Source organism: Pinus tabuliformis, chromosome 9 (assembly GCF_031772625.1).
Source record: "Pinus tabuliformis cultivar Carrire ecotype Pingquan chromosome 9, CPIR1, whole genome shotgun sequence".
Lineage (NCBI taxonomy): Eukaryota > Viridiplantae > Streptophyta > Pinopsida > Pinales > Pinaceae > Pinus > Pinus tabuliformis.
In genome coordinates, this window is record NC_142307.1 from 1,691,164,376 (window position 1) to 1,691,173,579 (window position 9,204).

Here is a 9,204-nt window from a genome sequence, read left to right on the forward strand (position 1 = left end):
GAGGGATGGCAAAAATCTGCGCTGTAGAGACAGGCAGAGAGAGACAGAGGAAAATTAAATAGAAGACTAAGTCTGGTAAGGACCAGATAGTCAAGCACACAGTGCAACCTTGCTGAGGATAGTGATCCGGCAAGAGGAAGCTAGGGGGGAGGCTCTGGTCTCGAAGGACGAGTCTCATGGATGGGCAGATAAATAGTTATGCACAGACTTGCAGGTGATCTACTAAAGGACTTAAGGGCTGGCAGGGACCAGGTAAGTAAGACTGGAACCCTTAAATCTATGCAAGTATCTGTAAGTCATTTGAGTTAAACTCTGTAAGTATCTGTAATACATATGAGTTATTTTTTGCTTTGAAAATACCACTGCTACTTCCTAATGATACATTAGTTGGTCAGCAAATGTTAGTATTTAAGCATAGGAACCCGCGCCCTTGTTCTGGATAGAGACCCGAACAGTTAAGTTTACGGTCTCGCCGTTAAGGTAACAGGAGCAAGGATAAGATTAAACACTGGCTGTAGCAGAACCGTTAGTGACACTACTTCCCCGAATAGTTTAAAAGGGAGAGAGAGTTTTTGCCGAATTAAGGAAATTACAGGTTTGTAAAACAGGGGAAACGAAGCAATAATAACAACAATTCCAGCTTATTACCAGAAAAGATCAGTATTCTCTCGAGATTAACATTGAGCCCATGGCACAGAATAAATATAGGAAGGTAAAGAAGAAAACATAACCCTCCGAATCGGGTAACCCCTGTGGTACAGGTCAACCTTGCAACGAGATTATAAATAAAGAAATAATTAACATATAGTGAACATCTGGAGTACCTCGGTACACCTCTGTAATCTGCAACCTCATAAAACGAGTACCGATGTTTAAATTGTTAACAAAACAGAACTTCGAAAATAAACCAAGCAGCATTAGGCTGTTATCCACGGGATAATTCTAACAACAAATAGCGAAACAACCGAACTATGGAACCGGTGAAAACATATTTTGGCTCTTGGTATGAGCGAAATTTCAGACTATTCACTTACACAGAGTAAACAGAGGGCTGGACAATCGAGACCACTTACTCTGCCCGTGGAGCAGCCATAGAATAACCATACGGAAACAGTAACGGGAGTTTGCGATTAAGTGCATTAGAATATACATAAACTTCTACCTTATGTAATAAATAACCACAACACGAGTACTAAACAGAGACTTATATTGCAAGTTTACACAGCATTCGGGTCAACAGAACCCATACCATTCTTTGAAATAAAAGAAAACTCATAACCCAACATGAAGTAGTAGCGGAGATTTAATATCAAACTGGTAGAAGCCGCACGGCTGTAACAACTCATTATAAAAGAAAATCAAAAGGGTCTGTTGCCCAACATCTGTAATCAACAGGGCCGTGGCCGGAATACCAATAGATATACAATTCAATATAACAGTTCAAATTACAATTAGTGAAAGATGCGAACACAGTTCCCACATCCTAGAGGATTTTCCAGCCTAAAACATTGGAAGCGTTAGGGTTTTGACGGAACCCATAGCCAGCAACAGGGAAGGTACGGAGTAAGACAGTGGAGAGCCTCCCGTTGCCACCTGCGACCAACCACAGTAGGAGTAAGGTTGGGCTACGGCTAGGCGCAGGGGGACCCTCTGCCGGCAGGCCAAAATAAGAAGTAAGAACCTTAACCAAATCCACATATCGTGTAACTGGGAGAGACGCACCTGATGTATAGTCGGGAGCACCATAGCCTTCGAAGGAGGGCCTCCTCATCTGAATCGAACCCAGAACCGGAACCGCTGTATGCACACACCACGGCAAGGATAACCATTAGCATCGCCACATGAAGGGAAATAATCGACAATCCGAGAACAAAAGAAACCAGAAGAAACGGAGCGGGTATGATAACAACTGTGACTTACCTCAAAAGTTTCAGTGGAATATATATATAATGAGCAGAATGGACGCCCGGCGCAAGGATGCTCGCTCGGCGGAGAAACGAGCACTCGGCGCGAGAAGAATCCTCCAGCAGCACTCAGACTGGAACAAGGTGGCGCGGAGGATAGTAAAGAGTCGCTGAGCCTTACAGTAACCCGAACAATCGAGAAGAATAAACCATATACCATCAAAACCTCGGGAGTGACGTCTGGAGGCGTCTCTGCCCTTGGATCCACTCCAGACCATCCTCACCATTGAACAAGGTGGTAAAAGAGTTAGGCGGAAACTTAACACCAGACCACTCCCCTTCACGTGATCGGGTCGGCGGAGTAAATGCCGCGTCCATCTGTCACTATGGAAAATGCCAGCGGACAGCCGTTCGGAGCTGCCTCGGGTTGCCAATTCTGACAACACCCAAGGTTCATATGGAGGGCCTTATTTAGGGTTGGAGCGAGATTAACAGTAATCAACCAATTCACTCATAATCCTTGTCCATTCAAAGTATACGAAATCAATAATTATCCAAGGTCACATAAACCAAATCATCAGACGGTAAGTGATCTCACCATAAATCATATATGTAATCAATATATAATCATGTATGTAAACAATATATACACATATGTAATCAAGTCAGTGAATGGTAAGGTGTTCTTACCATAAGGCATAATAAGGCATAAATAAATAATAAAAAAAAAAAACTTTTATTAATGCGGGTTCGGGTATGTGACATATCAACCGTTGGATTCAAGGTAAGATTGACGGTGGAGAAAGGTTGCGATAAAGAAATTGGAAAAGGCGGACCCTAGAAGTTATAGGTGCAGTTTCATATTATTTGAAGTCCGGTTGTGTGTTCGCATATTGCATACGAGAGGTGATGAAGTCGCAGGATGGTGTGATGCAAGATTGCAATAGTCATTGATCTAGTGGACGAAAGCAATGGTGGAAGGGGCAATCACATATCGGAAGTCGGGAGTTCTGAAGGCATGATCTATTTAGTTGAAAGGTTCCGCGATAAAGGATGAGCTGGCACGTATAGTGGGGTTCGGTTAACAAGCACGGTTATAGAATTAACCAAAGTTGCCATAAAGGATGAAGGTTGAGTTATAAAGTCCCGATAGAAGATTAATGAAGGGTTAGACTATAGAAAGTATAATGAAATGTCTCCGCATGAGATTAAATGAAGGGGCCTTAAACCTTAGCTTATGAAGGCTTGACCAGGCAGGTCATAAATATTCCTGGGATGAATGAGACTATGCATTTTATATGCATACTGTGGGTATAGCGGGTTATTCCCGCGTCAGAGTGGTATCAGAGCTAGTTAAAGCTCTTTTTAGTTAAAGTAGAATTGCACAAAATACAAGTGTGATTGCAAAAGAAAGAGGAGATCAGGTTATTTGAATTTGATAAGTAGAAGGCATGACATAAGATGAGAGTAAGTGATACTCTTAAGAAGACATTGCAGAAGCATAAAGAAAACATAGTGATGTTTGTTTTCTTGAGGAAAATGGAGATTCACTCAAATGTGAGGAATGGATGGAGACTGCTTGTGAATCCATGCAGGTATGGTTTTATTTAACTCTACTTTGAGTTTTGAAGGTTTAAGACAGAGTAAAGATTCATAGAAGTAGATAGACAAAGAAAGCTGTATGTGTTCTAAAGAACAAAGTGAATGAAAAGTGGCAGTGAACCTGAAGAATCCAACTGAAGGTTGGACAGAAAAGATAAGAGTGTTCTCAGAAGAAAGTTGAGAAGAAAGCTTTTGAAAGCTTGGGAATGATCTTTGGTTTGAATAACATCGATACACAAATAACAACAAAGGAAGGTGTGAAGATTGCAGCAACCTAGAACAAGGAGTGCTCAATTGGTTCCAGAGGAAAGAATCAGAGAAATGATAAAAGACTGAGCTCAGAGGAGAGAATCTTAGTGAGGCATATGTAGCAAGAAGGAGACTTGTTACTGCAGAGGTATTGTTGTAGCTCACAAAGGCAATTCCACAAAGGATCTGGGTATAATTTCTAAGGGATGAAGAAAGTTGGTAAGAGTTTCTGAGTGAAAGAAGAGGTGGTCAGAACCTAGAATTTCATTTATGATTGAAGTACAAGAAGACAATTGTGTTCTTATAAGATGTAGATGAGTTGAAGCCTAAAAGGAGCAGAGAGAATTTCTCAAAAGAGGTTCCAAAGAATTGAGAACCAAGTGATTGCCAAAAGACCAAGTACAGAGGAAAGCTTGGTGAGGTAAGTGGCAGCAGGGAGGACTTGCTATTGCAGAGGCTTTAATGCAGCTCATAGTAAGTGAGTGAGGAACTCATGAAGATAGAGAAGAAGATGACTACTGATAGTCATAATAGAGATAACAGAGGTTCTGAGGAAGACCACAACAAAAGAAAAGTGAAGAAAGAGAATGCCAAGGTAAATGGCAAGAGGATGAGTCAAGAGGAAATTGACAAAGAGATTGCTGAGATGAAAGAAAAACTCAATGTATTAAGGATGATACTTGAGGAAAACCAAAGACTAGGTTGGGTCTTGAAGAAAAAGCTAGTGAAGTGGCATAAGTTACAGAGAAGGCTATGATAGAGACAAGTGAAGAGCTTGGTGGAAGAACTCAGAGAGGCTGAGTTGAGAATGGAAGTTTCCATTTGTGAAATAGAACAGGGTGAAGTTCTGGGTGAAGATGAAGACTGGAGATCTGTGGAAGATCTTATGAATCATATGAAGGATTCAGAACAACAAGGAGATATGATGACTGAAGCATCAAGTGAGACCATGAGGTCTTATTTTTTTAAAACTGATAGTTTGTGTATGATTGCAGGTATTGCAAGAGGAAAACAACATTTTGAAGATGTCTTCAGAATAGATGAAGATCTAGAAGTAAAAGGTGACAAAGAAAATTTCTCAGAAGAGGAAGAATTTGACTGGATACAGCAGGAAGAGACTATGTTAGCTAAAAACATAGTAAAGGATCATCATTCCATCATGATGATAGGCACAATGGAGATAACTAGGGAAACTGTTGAGGCAGTCAATAAAGAAGAAGGACTAAACTCTCATTAAAGGATCAATGAATGGGAGACAAAATTGGAGCTACTGGAGAAATGGATGAAAGCAGCAATATGAAAGAAAGAACCTGATGAAGAATGCAAAGGATATGCAAGAGAGGAAGAGGAAAAAGTCTAGCAAAGAAGGGAGTTGGAAAAGCAGAGAGATATCATTGAAATAGATGATACAGAGGAGAGTTTAAATCAACATACTGATGTGTTGAAAAATGAATTGAAGGAAAAATCAGAGCAACATACTAAGATGTTTCCAGAGAAGGAAAAGGTAATGAGGCCTTATATTTTTAATTCTGATAATTGTTTTATGATTACAGGATTTGTTGAAAATGAGATAGATATGTTTCAAATTGAGGAGTCAGTTTTAAAACTGAAGAAGACTGGATGTTGCCAGGATAGATACACTGGTGAGGAAAAAGAAAAGCATGAAGATACTATGCTTGAAGAAGTTAAATTGATTGTTAGAATCAATCAAGAAAGTGAAGGACAATTACTGAGGGTTGTCAAAGAAGAAGAAGGAAAATATGTTGGAACTGATGAATAACATAGTGATGTATTTGAGGGGAATCAAGTACAAAGGAAATTGGAAGACAATTTACTTTTTGAAAGTAAATTTATAGATATTGAACAGAGGTTGTTTGGACAACAACAAGAGGGTAAGGATGAAAGGGCAATAGTAAGGATCCAACAACTTCAAAGAGAAGATAGTAAACAACAGTTTAAAGATGAGTGGACAGAGTACAACAACAATTGGCAAAGTAATTATCAGTCAAAGGATAAATTAGACATAGAGATTGAAAGAATAATAATATTGATGATGAAGGTGCCTCAGAAGAAAACAACAGTAAGAAGACCAAGGAGCAGCAGAAAGAGAAAGACAATAGCAGACTATGAAAGCATAGCTAGTGGAGAAATGCAGCATAAAGTGTGGAAACCTGGAGAACAACAACAAACAACATCAACAACCAAAGGAAAATCATAGAACAGAGTATGGGATCCAGGGAGACGAAGGAAAAAAGCACATGATCAGGAGATCATGATTATTTTAACCTTGGGAGTATAATGCAAGAGCATTCAGCTCAACAATTTCATCATAGTCTAGTTAACATAGGGTTCTTTTATTTTCAAGGAAGTTCGATTCCTATGTATGCAATTATTAATGTTTTGAGTGGTTAATTAGATAAGTGTGAGGATATTTGTAAATTATCTTGAATGAAGGAGAACATGAGTGATTAATGATGATGAGAGAGTTAGAAATCAATTGAAAGTCTTGGACTAGAAAGTGGTTTCATGATTCGAGGAGTTAGAGAGGATTCTTAGGGATAAGTAGGAGTTAAAAGTGGACTTACAGTATATTGAGGAGTTAGTTCAATAGATTAAGGTTCTGAACCAGAATTAGTTCAACAGAACCTTTTGTATAAATGTAAGCCTAAAAGGCATAAAGAGTAAGTAGTTAGAGGAGTAGGCAGAGAAGTAGCTAGTGAGTCAGTTAGTTAGACTGTAAGCTTATGGGAAAGTGGAGAAGAAAGGCCACTGATATAGAAGATCAGGATGAGAAGGAATTCTCTGTGTAAATATTTGTTTATTAATACAGACAACTTGATTTCGAGTTTGTATAATGTGTACTGTGTAACTAAATTATAATCTGTGTGTGGCTAGAGTAATTATGTGTAACATAGGTTGCAGGTACAGAGCCAGAAGGGAGGAAAAATATAGAGAAGAGTAAGAGAACAACTTCCAACTGCAGTTGGGTAGAAGTTGTAGAGGCAACTCAACAGTCGCGATTGTGGGTAGAGTTATCTTAGAGATAACAATTCCAACAAAATAAGTGTTGGGTAGAATTGTTAGTCAGCAAGAGGTTCGAGGAGAGAACCATAGAGCTTGTGTTATGGCTTTGCACACGTCGACAGTACAGGAGGAAACATTTAGTGTTACAGTGAAGGTGGAGGAGAATAAAGGCATGAGTGGAGTTAAGTTAAGGAAAACGTTGTGGGGGAACAATGAGGGACCAGAATCCTGAAGGAAGCGAAAAAATAGAAAGTCATTGAAGAAACGGCATAAAGCCAAGGTAAAGTGTAGTGGGGGTAGAGAGTGTACGGAAGCTTGATCACTGTTGAAGTCCCACAATTGATCTTAGCCGTTCGCAAAATTTAATGCTCACGTCATAGTCAACTGCGGGGTTAAGTGGATTGATAACCTGCGTGCTAGTTGAAGCACCGCAGATCATAGGATTTAAAGGCCTTGTCATCCAATGGATATCGGTCCATAAAGAGATCAAGCTTTAAATGTAAGGGCAGACCCGAACTTTTATAGATTGAGGACTTGTAGTTCTCATCGGCTCCGTAAAGGCGTTAAATGTTGCGTAAGTGATCCACCCGATATCATTGTAGACTGCCGGATCAAGTGGAGTTTTATATACGATGCAGGATCACCGAGCAAGTCAGTTGATCAAGAAAAGATATCAACCTTCGGATTCAAGGTAAGATCGATGGTGGAGAAAGGTTGTGATAAAGAAATTGAAAAAGGCGGATCCGAGAAGTTATAGGCACGGTTTCATTTTATTTGAAGTTTAGTTGTGTGTTCGCATATCACATGCGAGAGGCAATGAAGTCACAGGATGGTGTGATGCGAGATTGCAATAGTCGTTGATCTGGTGGATGAAATCAACAGTGGAAGGGGCAATCGCTTATCGCAAGTCGGGAGTTCCGAAGGCATGATCTATTGAGTTGAAAGGTTCCACGATAAAGGATGAGCTGGCACATATAGTGGGGTTTGGTTAATATGCGCGGTTATAGAATTAACCAAAGTTTCCATAAAGGATGAAGGGTTGAGTTATAAAGTCCCGATAGAAGATTAATGAAGGGTTAGACTATAGAAAGTCTAATGAAATGTCTCCGCATGAGATTAAATGAAGGGTCCTTAAACCTTAGCTTATGAAGGTTTGACCAGGTAGGTCATAAATATCCCTGGGATGAATGAGACTATGCATTTTATATGCATACTATGGGTATAGCGGGTTATTCCTACGTCATATAGCCCTCTAGGTCGATGAATAAAATGAAAAATTAGCCTCTGTAGCTAAATATTATATCTGTAAATATGAGAGAATACATCAAGGGTTTCATATTTGGTGGAACAAAAATTGGATATAATTGAGGAAGGTTTCCTACATGTACACCATTTCCTTGGCAAAAGTTTAGGTGTGGTGTTCATTCCCTCCAGTTTTAGATCATCATTAAGGATTATGATAATCAGTTGCATGAGGAAACAAAGGAGTCCACAACCTGTTCCCAAGAAGTTGTTGTTCGCATTTCCATTCATAACCTAGATAGTAATACAATACCCTAAATTAAAAGCTACAAACGCCATAGTCAATAGAGGTAGTAGAAATTGGTGCTCTTGTTCACCATCATCTTCATCATCTCCTACACCACCTTTGCCATTGCCATTTCCATCATCATCACCATCACTACCCTTACCACCTTCTGCTGGCTTGCTTGTGCTCTCTCTAATCCTTTCTGCAAGGCCATTCAACATACTCTTGGCCCATGGACTATACAGAGCTTGGTTTCAAACTTTAACTTCCTGCTTCTCTTTCTAAAGGACCGCCTAGAAAGGGGAAATTGTCATCCCAAAAGCAAACAATACAATATGAATGTGCTAATAATTTCCCAAGGCCTAACCCTAGCCTTGCAATATTGACATTAGGACTCAATCCGTGGTTAATCTCATCCCAAGTGGATTGGTATAGAAAAGGTTGCAGTGCCATACTAGAGAAACTAGGGTTTGCAAAATGGGTATGGACATTTCTGCGCCACCAGTAAATGCTTCCACTGCTATACTGAGCCATTGTTGTCACTAGCTTATCCTCAAGTCGATTTAGACATTCTATCTCATGGTGTGATATTTAGATTGTGGAGAATTTGACCGCACCAAACATGTATGTATTCTATTTTGTTGCCATATATATGTACATCTTCCAATGCATGTCTGGAAATTATGTGACAACTCTTCGAATATAGAGTAATATTATTGCAATTCCCCCTTGCCTTTGCCTTCAGTTTTTTATATCTGTGGTGCTCAAAGAAAATCAGAGTAGAGGAGACTACATAAAACCATGCCGTTGGGATTGCAAATTGTCATGAATTAATATTTACTGTCCTACATAGCTGATGCTACGACTCCCTTCAACTTGACTATGGAGAATGATCAT

The 9,204-nt window shown here is 39.6% G+C and overlaps 1 pseudogene; it reads right to left on the reverse strand.

Moving 5' to 3' along the window:
* Positions 1 to 1,483: 1,483 nt before the first annotated feature.
* LOC149155376 (uncharacterized) lies at positions 1,484 to 8,841 on the reverse strand (annotated as a pseudogene).
* Between the last annotated feature and the right edge of the window lie 363 nt (positions 8,842 to 9,204).